Genomic DNA, 13,082 nt, shown 5'->3' on the forward strand with positions numbered 1-13,082 from the left:
AATATAACAATGAACTAAAGTGAATCTCAATTATTTACAATTACTAAATAGTAAAATACTAACCTTCCACTCATATCCTTGCGATTAGGCGGCTTGTACCCTTTGCCTGATATTGTCATTGCATTCACCATATTGACCCAATAGGGACTATTAGCGGCATTCATTGAGATATTGTTGAAAAACCAAAAATCAGCTGCTGCAATATCAGTTTGCTCATGCACCTCCTTAAACCATGCAGTGCCCTCTAATGATGGCTGTGCTCTAGGTGTGTTCCTGGGCACAAAATAACCACCTATCCCTGATGGGGATCCGGATGGTGATGATGAAGAAGTAGGAGATGTAGAAGAAGTGGAACCAGTAAAAGAGAAATTTTGTTTGCGGATCCGTGGGCCACGAAGAGATCCTGGTATGTTCTCATGTGCTTCTTCTTCCTCTTGCATATCAAAAGGAGCTCCTTCAGATTCAGCTATGGCTACCCGCATAGATAATTTTTCCCTCTCCCTATTCAATTTTTTCTCTTCAGCAGCTGCAAGTAGGGCATGGATGAATCTTTTTTCTTCATCAGTTACCTTGAGACAAGGATTTGAGTCATGTTTCTTTATGCCTGCAAGGTGGTATTTGAGGCGGTTTATGCCTCCAGAAATAATTCTCTCACAGGGAATGCATATCACCTTCCCAATATCATTTGGACTTGGAGCTTCATAGGCATACCACCATGCCTTATCTCTTGCATTTTTAGGCCGAGTGCCTATATATCCAGATGGGCATGGTGTTTGTGGCCACTCTTCTTGTGGATTTGTCATGTTTTCTTAATGCTTGTCCGCTGCCCTACACATAAATAATTAAATTTATAGAAAAACGAATAAACAAAGTTAGAACTTAGAGTTAGAACTTAGAAGCTAGAAGTTTAGAACAACTAGGGTTTCAACTTTCAAATGATTTGAAATCATTTACAAACAACAACAAAAACAATAAAAGCTTTGCTTAAAACTATAAAAAGTTTTCAAACAATGATAAGATGAACATACCTGGAAAGAAATTTCTCTTCTAAATTCGGTTAGAATCCTCCAAAATCCACTCCAATCTGCCTTTCATCACTTGCAATCAGCTAAAACCTTCTTTGCTCCACACAAACGAAAGAAACAATGCATTTTGACCTATTTAGGCGTCATTGGCCGTGGGTTCCCTGAACCGCGAGTTTTTTTACATAACTCGCCGAGTTTTTGACTAAAACTCGCCGATTACTCGGCGAGTTTTTGGACTCACGCCAAGTTTTTGGGCGATTTACTCGCCGTCCCAAAATACTCGGCGAGTTTTAAAAACTCGCCGAGTAACCGGCGAGTCTTCCATCTATGGATTAGATACTTATGGAACACATATGATGGCCGCAAATGAACTAGAAAGCATATTTATTTTGGTGAAAAGGGCCAAAATTGGACTCTCAAGGGTGGATTGGATGTGGGCAAAGATGGGCTTTTTTGGGTATGGAGGATAGGTTTGAATGTGAATGCATATGAAAGATGAGATTACATGTAAATGTGGATGGAGGATGGAATTTCATGTAAATGCTCTTTGAATGTCATTGCATATATTGAGAAATGGACGTAATATGCTTTGACCTTTCCGAAAAAATGATTCAAAACAATAGGCAAAAATAGGCACAGAGTGAAAAACAAATGTTTGGTTTTTGACTCAAACATCACAAAATATCAAGTTGCTCTCAATTTGGAATTTGGGAAAATTCTAAGCATTTGAAACTAGAAGCTTTCATCTTATTTAAAGGAAATTTGCAAAATACATGGCATATCTTTAAACATGTGTACAATGATAAGCCAAAATATGCAAAAAATAGCAAAGGTTTGAATACTTCAACATGCTTGGAGCTCAAAGAGCCAAATGTGGAAGATTGAGAGATTAGAATAAATGACTTTCATCCAATTTGAATTTCCAAACAAATCCTTGACTATTTCAATGCTTGCAAAAGCGATCTCCCTTGGTCAATGCATGAGGTATTTTGTAAGCAAATACCAAAAACATAATCTTCAAACTCCAAATGCAAAATGTTTTTGATGAAATGCATCTATTGAGATGTTTTTCGGCAAAAACGTGCCCTCAAATGCATGTAAATGAGTCTTTCTTAGAGAAATAGAGCAAGAACATGGATTCGAAACACGTGTATGCATCCAATGCCAAAAATGTGCCCTTGTCAATGGATTTTGTGGCTTAGAATTGAAGATTTCTGGGTGTTTTCGTTAAAAATGTGGCTCTAAAATGCATATATATTGGTCGTTTTTGACTTTGCAAAATCAGTTTTTCCCAAATGCTAAAACATGGATCCAAATGCAAAAATGTGGCTCTCTAGTGCAAAAATGTGGTTCAAAATCCAGATTTCTTGGCGTTTTAGCAAAAACGTGGCAAAAAATGGAGGAATTTGAAGTGTTCTTGACTTAGGAAAGCAAAAACGGGTTCCTCAAATGTATTTGCACCAGTTAGAATGGTGAAATCGGACCCTAAAGATGCATTTACATGTATAAAATATATGCTTATGATGGCTGGAAGTGCAAATCGCACTCTCAAGGAGCCATTACATATTTGCATTTGGACGTTTTTGGCTTGGGAGTGCAAAAACAGAGTCTTGGGGAGTCATTACATGAGTTTTGAATGCAAAATTGGATTATCCAAGACATGTTACATATAAAATTCATTAGTTGGAAGTGCATTTCATTTTAATGGCCTCTTAGAAGACCATTACATATTTTAAACATGCATTTACATGTTTAAAATTGGACATGTTTTAGTGCAAATCGCACTCTAGAAGGTCATTTACATGTGATGCCTTGGCTGGAAATGCCTTTTACATGTAAATCAGACTCTAGGAATGCATTTACATGTTTTAAAAACTCTCTTTTTATTTGCCTAAGTCCATAAATTGAATTTCAAGTGCAAACCACATTCTCAAGATGCAATTACATGTGAAGTGATTTACATGTAAAGGGGAATTTTCATGTAAATTGGACTCCAGGAAGTCCATTCCATGCATTTCTAGTGCAAATCACACTCTAGGAATGCATTTGCATAAAACATGTAAACGACATGTAAGTTGAGTTTGCACAACTTAAAAAACCAATTAAGCATGTGTTTAATTGATTTTTGAGTCAATATTACTTTATTGGGTCAAACAATATTTACACTATAGTTTATATATCATGTGCAAATATTATTCAAAAAATATTATTTAACTTAGATGTTTTAAAATAAAATATAAAGTAATACTTGGAAATAAATTAAATTAATAGTTAATAAAATCACTTAAGTGAAAAATTTAAAAGCAACTCAACATGAAAATATAACATAAAGTGCTCTATAGTCACTTAAGTGATAAAGTAACTGAAAAACATAACATAAAGTGAATTTCTGTTATATTTTTCAAAAAGTGAATGTCAACAATAAAATATAACATGATATTTTAAATATGCAATTGCATCCGGAGAGTCCACCTTTTGGGTACTTAAATAATCATATCTTTTGACTGCCAAGTCTTATTAAGCCCTAAAATATACCGAATTGAAGGGAAAAACAAAATCAAGGGATTGAACAAAACTAAAAGACCAAAATCAAATAAACACACACTCAAAAACGCGAAAAAGGACTTTGAAGGCTTCAAAAATCAACCATGGGCTTAATAAAATGAAAAACGAAAAGGACTTGATGAAAGCCTTCAGTAAAAGGATTTATTAAACAAATTGGGGTTGGTTGTGACGATCCCATTCCCTATGTCTTCTCTAAAAATGATATTTTTCTTGTCAGTTACTAACAATGTCAATTTGTTGGAGCTATTGTGGAAGTCCTACCGTATACTGGGAAGCAATACAGCTAGGATGAGATGTCGTACGGTTGCCAAGTGAGGATGTACGATCAAGAGGCCGTACGGTGGTGGGAAGTGGTGTACGGTGAACAGTTTTGGCCGTACAGTGATCAAGGATGCCATATGGTTATGAAGGGAGGGTGGAAGTGCGGTGTGAAGATCTAGAAGGTCATACGGTATGTGCAGCTAGTACGATAGGACAAGATGGAGACCAAAAGAGTGGTATGGAGGGGTGAAGTTGCTTGCAAAATGTTCTACGTTCATATGGTGGTACAGGTAGGAGGTCGAACGGAGAGGTTAAGGTGATCATGGCAAGGGGAAATGCAAAGAAATTTGGCAATGCCATTGAGATGTAAATATAATAGATTAAACACAAATAACTTGTAGAAGCCAGAGACCAAATAGATACACACTTCTTACAGAATAGTAATAATATTTCCACGTACAATTGATGCTCCAATTCATCAGATCTGAGTCGAGAAGCACACACGAAATAGGGTGAGGGTTGAATCCCACCAAAATCGGAATAGTCAAGTAGGGAAGATCTTTCACTTCCGATATGGCGAACAACAGATAATTCCAACAGGAATTTGCAATACAAAGAAATAATCCAAATCGCATACCAACAATTACCTACAAGCTATGCTTAAATACCCATCGCGAAACCTTTCCAAGGGTGTACAAAGATAGCCGACATCTACACCTACCTAGGTAAACAAAATAAAAAATGGGTCCAAGATACACTAAATCAATCAGCCCATTAACAAAGGTTTGATTAATAATTTATTTTATGACGGAAATATTACAGTCCTCCTGTCCCAAATTGTGCTTGTCCTTAAGCAAATGCAATGTTGGATGCTGTAAAAAGTGCTTGCCTTCCTACGTTGCATTGTCCAACGGTAATTGTTTCCAGCATACCAAATATTCCTTCACCTTTCAGTTCTACAAGGTCTTCTCACGTACTTCAATGATCCTGGCTAGTTCCAAAATGAGCTTCCCTTCATTGAGTGGTAGGTGGTCTGTAGCTATCGTGATGTTTTGTCCCACAACTTTATTAAGGCAGGAGACATGAAAACTGTTATGAATGCGGCTCCCCTCTGGAAGCTCCAGCTTATAGGAAACTTCATTGATGCGGCGAACTACACGATAAGGGCCATAAAATCGTGGTTTTAGTTTTTCTTTCCCCTTTACCTTCAATGAGGATCGCTTGTATGGCTCAAGTCTGAGATAGACCAAGTCTCCCACTTCAAAACTTCTCTCAATTCGGTATCTGTCGACATACATCTTTTGTTGATTTTGTGCCCTTTGTAAGTTTTCCTTTAAGCATCTTAGGATGTCTTGCCCCTCCTAAAGTCAATCCCTCACCCTTGGTGTGTGACTGTCACCTAGTACTATGCCGATGAATGAAAGGGGTTCGTACCCATATAGTGCTTTGAAGGGTGCCATCCTGATGGACATGTGGTAAGTGGAATTGTAACAATATTTTCCTAGATCAGTCTATTTGACCCACGCCCATTGTTTTGCCAAAACGTAGTTTTGAAGGTAGCCTTCTAGCCACTTGTTCACAATCTCTATCTATCCATCTATTTGAGGGTGGTAACTATCTGAGGCTAGTAACTAGTACTTTGTGACAATTCTATCCCTGCCAACTGAAACAGGTTTGTCCTAAAGATACTGATAAATTGTCCATCCTAATCACTAACAATGTTTCCGGGTAACCCATGTAGACAAAACAATTCTTTGAAAAATAGATCAGCTACTTGTGTGGCCTGAAAATTTGAGGGAATGGCGAAGAAACGTGAATACTTCGTCAATCTATCAACTACCACGAAGATATAGTCCATCCCGTTCACATTGGGGAGTTCCGTAATGAAGTCCATCGAGATACTTTCCCACTTCTGTTCTGGTATAGGCAAAGGTTGCAGTAACCTGACGAGTAGAGTATGTTCGGATTTGTTTTGCTGGCAGACCGCACTCTCTTACATGCTGCAATACATCTCTTTTAAGACCTTTCCATGAAAACCTCTCCCTGAGTTGTCTGTAAGTTTTGAGGAAACTTGGGTGTCCCGCCAAGGGTGCATCATGTACCTCCTTCAAGATTTTTTGCTTCAGTTTGGATTCAGACACTAAGTATATCTGATTCTTATAGTAAATGATGTTGTCCACCACTTTGTACTGATCATCCTGACTATTTTCATCCATTAGCTCATAGGAAAATGTGTTTTCGGAATATTCCACCAACAAATTTGTTTTCTAGTTAGTTGAAATCTGAATTAGTAAGCAGATGGCGAGTTTACTGGACAAGGCATTTTCAACCACATTGTTCTTTCCCTTCACATATTCAATGTCAAAATCAAAAGCCTGAATCTTGTGTACCCATTTTTGTTTCCTTTCGTTCAAGTCTTGTTGCTTACCCATCGAAACCGAAGAGCCAAGTAGGGAAAATCTTTCACTTCCAAAATGGCGAACAACAGAGAATCCCAATAGGAATTCGCAGTACAAAGAAAATAATCCAAATTGCATACCTACAACTACCTACAAGCCGTGCTTAAATACCCGTTGGGAAGACTTTTCGAGGGTGTACAAAGATAGCCAACGACTACACTTACCTATGGAAACAAAACGAAAATGGGTCTGAGATATTTTAAATCAATTGGTCCAATAACAAAGATTTGATTAATAAACTATTTTATGATGGGGATATTATAGTAAAGTAATGAATGTGTTCAACAAAGGAGATGAAAGCTCCTTATATAGATTTACAACGACGATGTTTCTAAAAGAAATGATTGTGAACTAAAGATGAAAATAGAAACTACCTAATAAACTAAAGACGAACTAAGATGACCATTAAAGAAACATTATAATATTCTAATACCTTCTCTTAATGGCCATTGTCTAATTGTTGTGATTTGGTCACAAATTCTTCAAAACATTTTGTTGTTGTTGAGACCCTCCTTGGAACTGCAAAATGTAAATGACCCAAGTTGTGGCAATAGTTGCACCGGATTTACTTCTTGGAGCTATTCTAAGGTTGAGCAAATGACTGAGATGGGTCTTTATCCTTGTTAAAGGATTGGGCTGAAAACGCTTGTTTGGAGGAGGATGAAGAAGCACTGCTGCCAAACCATTGTTTCCAACAGTCTTGCTGTGTAATGTTCCACACGGTTTTAGTAATGTTCCCAAAAGTTTTGGAGATGCTCCCGAACGGTTTCGGTAATGTTCTTGAAAGTTTCGGAGATACTCCCAAAAGGTTTTTGCTCTTATACCACTATAATGTTCCGCACGGTTTCGGTAATGTTCCCAAAAAATTTAGATATGCTCTCGAATGGTTTTGGTAATGTTCCCAAAAGTTTCGGAGATACTCCTGAAAGGTTTCTACTCTAATACCACTGTAATGTTATGTTCTAATGTTTCCTTACGAAGTCCCGTAGTTTGCTCTAAGTAGTCTTGTCGTGTGCTTCAGATAGTCTGGTTGTGTGCTCCAAGTAGTATCCCTCAGTGTTTCGAGTGGCCAATGCTTCAGGTAGTTCTCCCTTAGTGCTTCGGGTGGCCAGTGCTTTAGGCTAGTGCCTAAGGTTAGTGCTTCGGGTGGCCAGTGCTTTAGGTTAATGCTTCAGGTCAGTGCTTCGGTGAATGCTTCAGGTCAGTGCTTTGGGTGGCTAGTGCAATATCCCGATCAATGCAACTACTCTTAAAATTGTCACATCTGAAGTTTTTGTGGCAGTACAGACAGGTGAAGTTGGTGTACGAATGCTAGGCTTTGTAGTATAGGCAAAGGGGAGGTTGTACGGTACAGGTCATATGGCGTAGTGTGGGGCAACAAATGGTGTCGTACAGTGATGGAAGAGGGTAGTATGGGGTGCAACTATGACCATATAGTGGCTCAGGAGGCTGTACAGTGAATGACCAAAGTAGTTGTATGATGGATGGAAGGAGATGTGCGAAGCTATACGGTAGGTGTAGACACTGAAATGAGAATGCCGTACGATAGAATGAAGAGGATCGTATAGTAGTAGTAAGGGAGGCCATACAGTAATTGCGCAAAGTGTTGTGACAAACAGAGGAGGTACGGAAAAGAATGATTTCAGATTTGCACTTTAAACTATTAATTCCGAATTCATCAAAGAATGCCGAACAAGAATAGATATTCAAACACAAACAACCTTCAATTAATAATTGCCAAAAGATGGTGCTCCAACTTGCCAGATCTGAGCGAAGTGTTACATGCAACGGAATAGGGTGAGGGTTGAACCCCACCAAAAATGAATAAGCCAGATAGGGAAGATCTTTCACTTCCGAAATGGCGAACAATAGAGAATCCCAACAGGAATTCGCAGTGCAAAATAAATAAGTAGAATGCATATCTACAACTACATAAAAGCCGTGCTTAAATACTCGTCGGGGAAGACCTTTCCGAGGGTGTACAAAGATAGCCAACGATAAAGCTTACCACCGGAAACTAAACTTAAAATAGGTCCGAGATATATTAAATCAATTAGAACCACAAATAGAAATAATAACTTGGGCCCATATTAATTAATTAAAGTGACTAATTAAAGGTCTTTTTATTATATTATTTTAATTTTGGGACTAGTTAATTAATTAATTAAATTAAATTATTACATTCAAATTTAGGGACATGACAAATCCTTGCTGCCCAAAATTGCTTGCCGTCAAGTAATCCATCATCAAATGAAACACCAACATTGCTATCAAATTATCGCTATGCTACTCTGATATAAATATTGTCGTGTCTTGAGTTACCAGGGACCCGAACCAAACATGCATGCGAAAGGAGTGAATGGTCATCAAACCTCCCTTGCACCATACTGTCATTAAGCATCCACTGTGCCACTATGATATAAACATTGCCGTAGCCTTCACTAGGATCCCAATAACACAAATTGATGAAATCTTTCACGTCATTATGTTAAAAAATCTCTTTAGGTACGGTCATGAACACAGACGCTGATGCTAGCACAATCACAATGACCACTATTATATTTCTGACAGATGGAACCTTGAGGAAGAGAGCTTTAGTGGTGAGAATGTCGATGAAGGGGGCCTCGACTGTGAGTACCTTGGCGACAAGAGCTTTAGTGAAGGGTGCCGCGATGATGGGAGCCTCAACAAAGAGTAGCTTAGTAAAGGGAACCTTGGTAGAAAAAACCTCAACAAAGAGTACCTCGGCAACATAAAATTTTAGCTATAGATAAAACCTCAATGCGACATAGAATCCCAGTTGAAACCTCAATGATGGATAGAGCCCCGACAATGAGAAATGTCTCAATGGTGACAAATGTAGCTACTGTGACCGATGTAGCCACAATGACGGACACACCATGATGATGGAGACAGCCATGATGTCGTTGATGGACACAACTATGGCGACGGATACACACTTGACGATGGATACAAATTCGATGTTGTTGACAGATGCAACAACAGTGACGAACATGATGATGGACTTGGCAATGGACACGGCTGTGGTGACAACAATGGACAAAATGAAGATGACATACATGACGACGATAGCAATGTCAAACATGGCAACGGACAAGGTGATGGTGATGATAACAGATACAATGACGATGATAGATATGGTGACAGTGACAACAACAGACATAATGACGATGACAGACACTAACTCGACAAACACGGACTCAGCATCAGTAGCAAACACGATGGTGACAAACAAGACGGTGACAAACACAAACTCGACAATGGACACGGACTTGGCGTTGATGACGGACACGACGGTGATGGATAAACTCAATGATGGAAATGGACATGGTGTGGTGACAGATATGAACTCGACAACGGACATGAACTCGACGTCGGTGACGGACACGGCAATGATGGACATGACAACGGATGCAGACTCGGATTCAATGACGAACACGGAGATGATAGATACGACGACAATGGGCACGAACTCGATGACGGACACGAACTTGACGTCGATGATGGACACGACGGTGTCAGACACGAACTTAGCATCGGTGATGGACACGATGGTGACAGACACCATGATGACAAACACGACAGTGACAGACACGACGGTGACAAACATGAACTTGACAACATACATGGACTCTGCGTCAGTGATGGACACGACAGTGTCAGACACGAACTCAACGTTGGTGATGGTGATGGACACGATGGTGACAGACACCACGATGACAAGCATGACAGTGATAAACATGAACTTGACATACATGGACTTTGCGTCGGTGACAGACATGACGGTGATGGATATGATGACGGTGATGAACATGAACTCGACGATGGACACGGTCTCAGCATCGGTGACAGACATGATGGTGATGGACATGACAGTGACACGATGACAGTGACGGACACAAACTCAACAATGGACATAGACTTGGCATCGGTGATGGACATGATGGTGACAGATACAACGATAGTGACAGACACGAACTTGACGATGGACATGAACTCAACGTCAGTGATGGACATGATGATGATGGACATGATGGTGATAGAAATACAACCTCAGTAATGGACAAGACCATGATGATGGACATAGCTTCGATGACAGCCACAGAGCCTCGGCAACAGACACAACTTCTATGATGGACATAACTTCAGCAACCGATGGAACTTCCTCAACGGATAGTGCCTTGGTGAAAGGCACAACCTCGGGCACAACTTTGGTGATGGGCACAACTTGATCCGTCCATGTCTTCACAAGATCCATGTAAGCAATCTCTTCATTTTTTGGTGTTCTCCCCATGTTGGTGTAGTAGAAAGATTTAGCAAATCCTCCTAGAGCGGCCCTGTAATCATGCCTTCATTCTCCTCACGTAAAGCATCACCCTTATTGTTGTTAGTCATTTTCTCCCACTTGTGCAAATGAGATATTAGTTTTTGTTCACAATGCTTGAAAACATTACTAACCAATCTAGATGTTGCTATAGAGGGAATACATTCTAGATTACGAACAACCCATAACATATATGCGATGGGTTGGGATATTTCATCCATCTCTTCAATGCACGAAATCATAAGACTCTCAATAGCAACTCAAATCTTAGTATCATGATCTTCGTTGATGGTGACCAAGAAGTGATGAAACATATCATGGACCAAATTTTGCAATCCGAGATCTAAGAGAAGGTTACTTACTTTGACATTTACACAATTCTCCAATATTGTAGATCTCCTACCAAAAGGGTCACTATTGAAATCATATAGACTTTGAAAGTTGTCAACTATCAATTGCAATATCTCTATCATGGTGTTATCATCATGCGGTGCTTTAGGAGCCAAAATTCTCAAAACCTCACTGAGACATGTTGCAACTACCAATCTTTTATCTTTGTCATGGTGTCTCAAAAGCCTAGGTTGACTTAAGGCCTCCTTAATCAGTGAGAAGATTCTCTGTATAAATCTTGAAAGTAATTGGTTCCCCTGACACAAACACAATTCCAATATATCTAATGGAAGATCAACACCCTCACTGAGCTCTTTGTCAATCCTTTGTAGTCCCTTCAAGCACCACTCTCCATCGCTGCTCGGGGCCATAGTGTGATTCAAGTACCAAAATCTCTCAATCATCACAGTGGGTTGGCATGATCACTAGCTCTAATACCACTGTAATGTTCTACACGGTTTCGATAATGTTCCCGAAAGTTTCGGAGATGCTCCCGAACGGTTTTGGTAATGTTCTTGAAAGTTTCGGAGATGCTCTTGAAAGGTTTCATCTTTGATACCACTATAATGTTTTGCATGGTTTTGGTAATGTTCTTGAAAGTTTTGGAAATTCTTCCAAAAGGTTTCTACTCTGATACCACTATAATGTTCTATTCTAAAGTTTCCTTATGAAGTCTTGTAGTTTTCTCTAGGTAGTCTTGTCGCGTACTTCAGATAGTTTGGTTGTGTGCTCCAAGTAGTATCCCTCAGTGTTTCTGGTGGCCAGTGCTTTAGGTAGTTCTCCCTTAGTGCTTCGGGTGGCCAGTGCTTCAGGTCAGAGCTTTGGATCAATGCTTCAGGTTAGTGCTTCGATCAGTGCTTCGGGTCAGTGCTTCGGGCCAGTGATTCGGGTCAGTGCTTCGGGCCAGTGCTTCAGGTGGCCAGTGCTTCACGTCAGTGCTTTAGGTTAGTGCTTCAAGTGGCCAATGCAATATCCTGATCACTGCAACTACTCTTAAAATTGTCATTTCTGAAGTTTTTCTAGCAATATAGATAGGCAAAGTTGGTGTACAAATGCTAAGTGTTGTAGTACAAGAAAAGGGGAGGTTGTATGGTACAGGTTGTATAGTGTAGTGTGGGGCAAAAAGTGGTGTTGTACGGTGATGGCAGAGGGTGGTACGGGGTGCAACTACGGCCGTACGGTGACCCAGGAGGCCGTACAGTGAATGACCAAGGTAGTCATATACAAGGTATTTTTTAGTGGCTAATATTTGCAAATTGGTTAATTTTAGAATTTTTTGGCTAGTAATTTGGCTAATAATTTAAGATTTGTTACAACCTAAATCGCCATACTTTTATAAAATATAGTTGTAGAATATAAAAAATCGCTCAATAATTTATTTTGTTCAAAAAATTAAACTCAAATATTCACCACAATATTCATTACATGATTAGATTTGAGTCACCTAAATATAATATATTATTGGAGAAAATATATTTAACTCACCAATAATTATCATAATTATTAGTTGCTTTAGGGATATATCACCAATATTTAGTTTTCTCTATTGATTTAAAGTATGTGTAACAATCCCCATAATATTCCATGAGGTAAAAAAAATTTCAATTTTGATTTGTAATATTCCATGGTGATTAATGAACTTCCTATTATTATTGAGTTTTTTCAATAGTTTATAGAAAATATTATAATTTTAAAATAATCGCCAATATTAATCATACTTAGAATTAAAAAATGAGGGATTTGCAAATCAAAATAATTTTGTTTTCGCAAAATAATAAAAGATTCGCCAATATTTTATATCCTTTTTTAGAGGCACCTTTCTTAAAGTTTACCTTGGTTGTATAGTGGATGGAAGGAGATGCGGGAAGCCGTATGGTAGGTGTAGACATTGAAAGGAGAAGGCCGTACGGTAGAATGAAGAGGACCGTACGGTGGTAGTAAGGGAGGTCGTACAATAATTGCGCAATGTTGTGAGAAACGGAGGAGGTACGGAAAAGAATGATTTCAAATCTGCACTTTAAACTATTAATTTCTAAT

At 38.9% G+C, this 13,082-nt stretch overlaps 1 protein-coding gene across 3 annotated transcripts in view; it reads left to right on the forward strand.

The window, feature by feature from the left end:
- The window catches only part of LOC149565216 (putative NAD kinase 1), a 361,956-nt gene that overhangs the window by 184,221 nt on the left and 164,653 nt on the right, over positions 1 to 13,082 (forward strand). The gene's annotated exons all lie outside the window — the stretch shown is intronic.

Source organism: Cupressus sempervirens, chromosome 3 (genome assembly GCF_028749045.1).
Source record: "Cupressus sempervirens isolate cs-2001-9-10 chromosome 3, ASM2874904v1, whole genome shotgun sequence".
NCBI classification, from domain to species: Eukaryota; Viridiplantae; Streptophyta; class Pinopsida; order Cupressales; family Cupressaceae; genus Cupressus; species Cupressus sempervirens.